Below are 9476 nucleotides of genomic sequence, written 5' to 3'. Positions count from 1 at the left end.
CTCCCCCCCCCCCGCCCCCGGGGCCCGCAGGCCAAACCTCGGCGTCCCCCGGCGTCCGCACCCTCAGGAGCCCCTGCCGCGTCTGGGTGCGCGGGCCCCGGGTCCACACCCTCGGCGGGATCCGAGACCGGGGCTCGGAGACGCCGGCCGGACAATTGGGGAGGAAGAGCCCTGTCGCGCGGGCTGACTCCGGGCGCGCGGCGCCGCGAACGCCCCCGAGCACCCCGTTCGGCTCCCGCGGCCCGGAGCCGCCGCCACTGTCGTAAACCCGCCCGGCCCGCCCAGGCCGCGTCACGACCCCGGCTGCCAATCCCGCGGGTCGAGGCGCCGCATTGGCTGCGGAGCTTTATTTCTAGCGGTGCCAGCTCACTGCCCGCGGGGCGGCCGGTGTCCGCGGCCCCGCGCTTCGCAGCCTCAGTGCTGGGCGACTGCGCGATGCCTGTGGGCTAAGCACGCTTCTGCTAGCTTTGCGCTTAGCGGGAGAAAGCGGCTTAAAAACAACTAGCCCCGTTAGCCACCCCCGTCTTTACACAACTAGGACCAAATGGGAGTCATCCATCATTTTGGTTTAGGTCTGTCTGTCTGTCTTGTTTTGTTCTGTGATTCTGTTGTTTACAGAAGCAGTCGCGAGGTTCATAGTGCTAGGCACTTCTTTGAGCTGTCCACTCATTCTGCCCATTATGGTCCTGACTTAGCAAGTTTGCAGCCACGGAGCCAGCGCTTCACCTGTCCCCTCTTATCCAGGTTTTAGGGTCTAGAGAATTGGACGTGGACAGGCCCTTAGAGATAACTTTGCATTTAGAGTCATTCTTAAATATTGGGAAATAAGCATCCACGCCGAATTCCCAGGACATTACGTTGGGCCTAGAGTGAGGAGAGTTCTGAAAACGTTTGTGTGCCTGGAGAGTCTGGGTTGGAAAGTTGTACCCATACAACACTTAGATTCCAAGCCATGATTCTAGGTGGACAGCATCAGTTTAAGACAAGGGCTTAAAACGAAGGATGGACTAAGAAGCACATAGATTTACAGATTTGGAATTTTCAAGACAGAGTCACATTAGATATGGCGCATATTTTATCTACCACTTATATATTTTATGAATGATCTTCTGCTTGCTAGGATTTTTTGATGAAACAGCAACAATGCTGCATAGTACTGCATCTAGTTCTATTGGAAGGTTGTTGGACTTACAAATAATTTTATTCACTCCCATTCAGCCTCATACAACAAAATACTTATAAGAATCTGTTACACAGTAGGCAACTACCAGACAGGGTAGTGATCAAGACACAGGCATAGTCATAGCTACAGTGGAAGATAGAGACACATGATTACAATGGAGAGCAAGGAGAAGGTAGAATAGCAAAGTAAAAGCACAGACTTAAAAGTTAATCATATGGAGTCGGACAATTAAGTTCGCGAACTTGCTACTGTGTGCTTACTGTACAAACAACTCCGTAAGGTTTCATTACCTTGGTATATCAGTGTCTCACAACTGCGTTTGTGTTGATGTGTGGCAGTGTCTTGCTGAGTGGCATTAGTTATAGTTGCATGTTTTGTGTGCTATTGTGAGAATGTTGAAGCTTTAAAATTAGAGCAACGAGTAAACATTAAGTTTGGCAAGAATGGAAATGAAATCAGGGACATGTTAGTCCAAGTTTATGGGGATAATGCCATAAAGAAAATGGCAGTGTACAAATGGGTTAACTTTTTTCTGAGGGGAGAGAAAGTGTCACTGAGGAAGAGAGGTCAGGACGGCTAGTAACAAGCCGAACTGACAAAAAAATTTGCAAAAATTCATCAAATTGTGAATCAAAATTGCTGGCTGACTGTGAGAAGCATAACAGACCAAATAGAAATCAATAAAGAAACAGGAAAATTTTAACTAAAAATCATGGCATAAGAAAGATGTGTAAGTCGGGCTCGGTGGCTCAGCCTGTAATCCCGCGCCTTTGGGAGGCTGAGGTGAGTGGATTGCCTGAGCCCGCAGGTTCGAGACCCGCCTGGGCAGCGAGACCTCATCTCTACAATAAATCAAAAAATCAGCGGGGTGTGGTAGCGCATGCCTGTAATTCCAGCTACTCGGAAGGCTGAGGTGGAAGGGTCGCCGGAGGCCAGCAGGTTGAGGCTGTGGTGGCCGGGAGCAGCCACTGCACTCCAGTCTGGGCGACAGAGTGAGACTCCAACTTAAAAAAAAAAAAAGGTGTGTACAAAAATGGTCCCAAAGGAGCTCTTGCATCACGATGATGCACCAGCTCACACAGCACTCTATGAGGAAGTCTTTAGCCAGTAAGTAAATAACTATTGGAACACCCTTTCTACTTATCTGATCTGGCCCCCAATAAAGGAAATGTTGAAAAGAAGACATTTTGATGACATTCAGGACATCAAGGATAAGGCAGCAACAGCTCTGATGACCATTCCAGAAAAAGAGTTCCAAAATTGCTTTGATGGGTGGACCAGGTGCTGGCATCAGTGCATAGCTTTCCAAGGGGAATACTTCAAAGGTGACCATAGTGATATTCAGCAATGAGGTAATGTAGCACTCTTTCTAGGATGAGTTCGCAAACTTAATTGTCAGACCTCATATCTGCCATTAAACCTTGATGCCACCATCTATAGGTTATGTGATCTTAGTCAAGCTATCTAACTTCTCTTGAGCTGCTTCATACATATAAATTAACCAGGCATGGTGACATGCACCTGTAGTCTTAACTCCTCAAGAGACAGGTAGAAGGACCACCTGAGCCCAGGAGGTCAGGGTGGCAGGGAGCCTTGATCATGCCACTGCCTTCCAACCGAGTGACAGAGTGAAACCGCAACTCAAAAAAAAAAAAAAAATTTGATAGAGAATTTGCATAAGACACCAGCAAATAGTAAGTATCCAAATAGTGGTTGTCATAGATGGTGACAAGTACTATGAACTGGACACTCTTGGGATATGTGGGAGGATACCCTCTAACTTCAGGTGGCAGGAAAAGCTTCCTTGAGGAGACTTTCTAAATCGGAACCCAAAAGGAGACTATGAGTTAGTCAAGACGAGGAGGGGAGGACAGGTATTTGTATAGAGTGTGTTTGAGGAGAAAAGTTGAGTAAGGGATAATGACCTTCTCATTCTAGAGCTGCTTATTCTCTTGTCTCATCAATTTTCTATGCCTCTGCTTTGTTTGTTTTCCTAAGAACCAGCTTCCTCTGTTTCCTCACGATTGCTACTTTCCCAAAACATAAACTTGCATGTGGCTTTAGCTTGTTTTGGTGCTGGACTCATGGAAAATGGACCTTAAAGCTCCAGTGCCCACCACTACTTGCCAAGCTCAGTTCAGATACTCATGAGGAATTTTAATTAGCTCAGTCCAGATCATGGATTGACTTCTAGTTGCATCGGGTTTTCACCCTTAGCCAGCCAACAGAACAGACCAAGTGGAACAGTTTTTAATTTCTGCCCTTTTCAGCGGAGTGGGATAGAGGATTACTTTAAAAAGGCAGTATGGCATTTCCAACCAACACTTGGACTCCTAACTAAAAAAGAAGAAGAAGAAGACAGTATGTATGGAAGTCAGTGATAGGGTTACCCAGTGCCTTACTGCTCAGTGTGGGTCTCCCTACCAGCAGCAGTGGCATCACCTGACAGCTTGTTAGAAATACAGAATTTCAAGCCTCGCCCCAAATCTACTGAATCATAGCCTACATTTTAATAAATACTCAGAGGATTCACATGCACACCGAAGTTTGAAAAACACCTATTTCATACTCCTCTATTTTTACAAATTGGGCCAAGACCATATAGTTTAACTTACCAGTATTGAAACTTCTCAGTTCTTGTTCTTTATTCTGCTTCAGCCATTCACTCCCATTTCACATTCTGAACGTTGTCAACATCCAGAATTGTACAAAGTTTGAAATATGTAAGCCTTATCTTCCAGTTCTCTCACTCATGATCTTCCAATTCTCTTATTCATGGTCAAAAATGACATTCCTTTGACCCTTTAATGTCTCTGATCCTTTGGTCTCTTGACTTTCTTTTGATGGATCTCCTCCCCTGTTTTCACCATCTTCTAATTTAGATTCTGTGTTTTGTCACTGCAATTTCTCTCTTGATAATATCTTCAATTCCTTTGCTCCATTTATTTTATCACATCTGTGCACAAAGTCCCCTGTGATACTAATTCTGCATTCACAACACCTGTAACCAGGTGTCTCATGAAGCTGAAAGGGGAAATCATAAATGAAGTTATATTAAATTGAGAGCAGCCAACCTCAACTGTGCCCTTAAGACCATCTGGAAGTCCTGTGTTACCTGGGCAACTCTCCCTTGTGTTGTTTACTTTCTTCAGACTCCTGATCCCTCTCCACTCCCTGCAACTCAGCCGATAACTCAGCCCCCTAATTCATAGAGAAGAAACAGGAACCAACAGATAGGACTTCCCTCAATCTTCAATAAATCTACACATTCACCTTTATTTATCCTTTTCCATTACTCCTCCCTTCTAATTAGAATGGAAAAGATGCCTGGTCATCTCTCATATTTTACATCCCATTGCAGTCCACAATCACAGAGGTCCCATTATCCTGATTATATTTTTTTCTATGAAAAGCATTTAAACATGCACAGTTCCAACCATGTTCAAACAAACAAAAAAACAAAACACTTGCATTTAGCCCATGTCTCCCTCTGGCTACCATACTCTCTCCACACCCTCTGTGGAACTCATGGTTAACTATACAGCCATCTTTCTCCTCCCTCTTCTTCCTTTACAGCAGAGCCTACCTACCAATATAAAGGAAAAAAACACCAGATATTCACTTTCTGAGACTTCCTTGCAACTGGGGGAAGGAAGAGATGTTGATATTTAGGCCAATGAGTCATTAGAGAAGTCTTCTGAGGGTTTTCAGGAAGATTTTCTCCCTGATAAAAGAGAGGTACACGAGGGGAGCTACCTCTTTAGACATTTTCACATGAGGACATATTTGGAGATGTTTCCAATATGTTATGACCATGAAGGGCAGCCAAGAATATCCCAGAGAAACCAACCAGAGTCTACTCTTGTGAACTGCCACTTCCGGCTTCTTATAATGTATTGTGTGTGTGTGTGAGTGTGTGTGTGTGTGTTTTGAATGGAGGAGATCTTTATTGTATAAGTCATTTTTATTTGGGTATTCCTGTACTTACAGCTGAACACATATTGGTAACATTTTAAGTCAAGATTTTTGTAGAAAGGTACATACAGATTATATGCACTTCCTTACCTCCCATATTTGCCTCAACACTCTGAAATCCAGTTTACCTGCACCGCTCCATGGGTATTCTCTCACAAAGGTTCCAGAGAGGGCTTATTGCCGAATCCAATGGACATTTTTCAGGCTTCTCCCACAAGGCTTCTCGGCAGCACTTAATATGAAAAAAAAATCATAGAAATGGCCTTCACTATGACTCTTCTGCTCTTCCTTTGCACATCTCTTAGATATTATTGTCCAGGGACCCGTTCTCGGCCTTTTTCTCTTCTCATTATATGCTTTGCAAGAGTTACTCATCTGCACCTATGTCTCCAATTAATATCTCTATGCCAATTTCCCAAACCTATATGAATAGACTTCCACAATTTGGTAGGAGACATGTAGCTTATAAAGCCATTTTTAAAAGTTAATTCTATTCATTTCAGGTGAAATTTAAATGTTTCTTTGCTTTCATTTTCAACTTTACAGTAAAGTTGTCATGGCAGAGAGGCAGTGGTCTCAATTCAGGCTGGACATGAAAATACTTTGGGAGTTATTTAATAGCCTGGGGCTATACCCCAGACCAATGAATTCAAACTCTCTGGAGGTGAAACTCCAGCAACCATATTATTTAAAGCTCCCCAGATGATTCTGGTGTCCAGTCAAGGAGGTAGAGAACCCTTAATTATCCTGGAGTTCTGTAGATACACTCTACTATCTGACAAGTCAATAGCATACTTGGGAGTTGAAAGACCACAGTTTGAATCCCGTTTAACCCCTCACTAGATGCATGGATTTGTACAAGTTACCTAACCCCTATGAGCCTCAGCTTTTACTTTTGTGAAGTGAGTAAAACAATAATTGCCCTATAAGTTTTTGTGGGAGTCAAATAAAATAATGTATTTGAAACCCCTGACCCATAATTAACTATGAGTTTGCCTCTAAATTAAGCATACATTGCCTCTACTAAAATGAACATCATGACAGTCATAACAAAATGAAAACAAGCATATGATTTAATGTTAAAGAGGAAAAGTAAATATAAAGTACAATCTACATAGTATAATTGTGTAAGAAAGCTATACATGTAGTGACATAACAAGAAATATATATTTGGTCTCTGCCCCCAGATCATGGCAGAGCTCCAAAATCCCTTTGAATTTCCTGGGTGGTAGGAGCATCTTCTGTTCTAATAAGGCAACTCTTGGGGAACCCATAAATATCTTGAGGGTGTGGGTTGGTCACCAGAAAGACCAAGTCCCATTCCTCAATTTCCCAGGGAGGAAGAAAAGCAAGAGAATGAATAATAATTGATCATGCCTACATGATGAAGTCTCCGTTAAAAAGTCCCTAAAAGGGCTTTCAGGCTGGTGAACACATCATGGGCCCGAAAGGTGACCAGCCCAACTACATGGTGCCGGAAGCTCCTTCATTTGGGACCCTTTCAGACCTCACCCTATGTTCTTCTCGTGGCTGTCCATCTGTTTTTTATAATATCCTTTATGATAAACTAGTAAGTGTGTGGTTCTGTGAGCCATCATCACAAGTTATCAGACCTGAGAAAGGGGTTGTAGCAAGCCCTGATTTGTAACCAAGTCAGGCAGAAGTGTGAGTAACCAGCAACATACTACTTGCAATTGGAGTCTAAAGTAGGGGCAGTCTTGTGGTACTGAGCCCTTAACCTGTGGGATCTGCACTAACACTAGGTAGTTAGTGTCAGAAGTGAAGTACTAAAAAGAGAAATATAGCTTGCTTTTCCTTTTTGATTAGTGTCAGAAGTTGAGATTAGGTTTAGTAGGGGGAAAAGTGTTTTTTTTTAAATTATATGTGAACCAAGACTGAAAGAGAACATGAAAATAGTTTGCTTATTTTTCTAATTTGTTTTTCTCTCTCCTGAGGTTCCATACCTTTGTAGGAAGACAGAAAACTGGTAATGATGCATTTGTGCTTCTTTGTCCTACCCCCTTTATATATGCTCAGTAGCAACAGTGGCATCATATGATCCTCCAATAGCCAAGTACTAGAGTATTCAGAAACTGAAACTAAAGTAAAGGGAGGATGAGAAAAGAAGCAGTGTTTGTTCAAAGTCAGTTCAGGAAATGAGAACAATGAGTTGAAGGGAAAAATCAGTGAGGTGGGTTATAATAGGAGTGAAGTAATTATTCATATACAATTCTTACTGGTGTAAGGAATTATATCAAGTAGCCGGATGGGAGGGTCATACTCAGGGCAGAATTTTGAAGACATGTGCTTTCTCTATGACCCCAAGCTCAAGAATGAGAGGTGAGTACACCAGGTAAGTTGTGCCTGAGACTTGCTTACCTGAGGTGTCTTACAGGACAGAAAACAGGGAGAAAAACACATCTCTAAACCTCTACTTTGAGTGTAACCCTCTCACCTTCACTAAGAGATCCTCAAGAAAAAAAGCAAGGGAGAAAAATTGATGTGGGAGGAAGGCTGCAGTTCCAAAGAAAAGCAACAGAATTTGATTGAGGGGGAAGTGTCTTCCAACAATGTAGAAACCAGATGGAAGTAACTGCTGGGGGTGTACATAGTCTGAACAATCATGTAATGGGAAAGTTGATTCACAAATGGATTTAGGCATTACAACAAATTGCATATATCAATCTATATGTAATCCTCAGTGTAGGTGGAATATACAGACCTACTTATAAAACTTTTTGAATAATAGGATGAGATGTGTACACATCTCTTGCAAATTTGGCAGGTGCTATAGAAAAACCAATTCAGTAATTGGGAGACTTTAGTCTCGTCTGGTCTGAGCTGGGAGAGGTCAGCCTGGTTACCAGTTTCTTCATCTGTGAAAGGAAAGATTATATTCTACCCTGACAGATATTAAACACTAACACACTGAAATAATTAGAGAATATATTTTTTAATACTTTTAGATTTTCAGAAAAGTCTAAGAGATAGTACAGAGGGTATGGTATACTCTTCACTGATTTTCCTCTGACATTAACATCTTATGTTTAGCAAACCTAAACATTAGCGTTGGTACAATACTATCATCTAAACTACAGATTTTATTTGGTATTCTCTATTTTAAAATAAAGCTGATGTGTAGTGGGAACTGTGACTTTGAGCATATCTTGGAGGCTCTTTTATATTCACTAATAAATATGAAAAATATCTTCTACAGAGTTGTTATGGGAATTAATTGAACTGTAGGAGGTGAAATGGATTTTTATACTCTTAGTTGCTACTCACTAGAATGAGACACAGTGGAAGAAAGGTAATTTTTAGATGTTTTAATAATTTACTTTGCACTGCTACTGAAACAGATACACTGTTCTCAATTTTAAAGTGCAAAATGTGCACAGAGAAATTAGATTAAACAAATATGTTCTTTAAATCACTTCTCCCAAATATGACCAAATAGATTCTTGAGCATTTAAACAGTTTACTAAAGTTTATACAATAATGTTTGGATTTTTCACTTGTGTGTATGTGTGTTTGTGTTGTTTTTAACTAATGAATTTCATGATGTGGAAATTTGAAAATATTCAAGGACAGGTAGATAATCTTTCAAGTTTTGAACGATATTTCTTGAGACAGCTTAGGAAAAACATAATGGGAATAACACTAATTTATGTTTTAGTATTCATTCAAAAGTTAAAACATTCTTGATAATGATGTAAGTAAACTATTTAAAATTCGGCCATAGCTTGAGAGATGTGTGTAGTAGACCCTAACTTTTTTTTTTTTTTTTTGAGTTGGAGTCTCACTCTGTCGCCCAGACTGGAGTGCAGTGGCCACTCCCGGCCACCACAGCCTCGACCTGCTGGGCTCCGGCGATCCTTCCGCCTCAGCCTTCCAAGTAGCCAGAATTACAGGCATGCACTACCACACCCGGCTGATTTTTTGATTTATTGTAGAGATGAGGTCTCTCTGCCCGGGCGGGTCTCGAACCCGCGGGCTCAGGCAATTCACTCACCTCAGCCTCCCAAAGGCGCAGGATTACAGGCTGAGCCATCGAGCCCGGCTTTTTTTTCCAGTTATTCATTTAGCCTTAAGAATGTACATTCTACATTGTAAAATGGGCACAATGGAATAGATAGCTTTTAAAAATTCTCTGACACTGAAATCATGTGACTCTTTGACCATAAGAGGGGGATATCTAACATTAAAGAGGAAAAAGAAAGAAAAAATAAAGTGAACATAAATGTAGTTCACAGATGTAGTGTAGATATAGGAGTTTTATATAGGGATATAATTGGCCTTTTTGTGTGGGGGGAGGGAT

Source organism: Carlito syrichta, unplaced genomic scaffold (assembly GCF_000164805.1).
Source record: "Carlito syrichta isolate Samal-C Ts95f unplaced genomic scaffold, Tarsius_syrichta-2.0.1 Scaffold307260, whole genome shotgun sequence".
Lineage (NCBI taxonomy): Eukaryota > Metazoa > Chordata > Mammalia > Primates > Tarsiidae > Carlito > Carlito syrichta.
Note: the sequence above shows the minus strand (reverse complement) of the source record.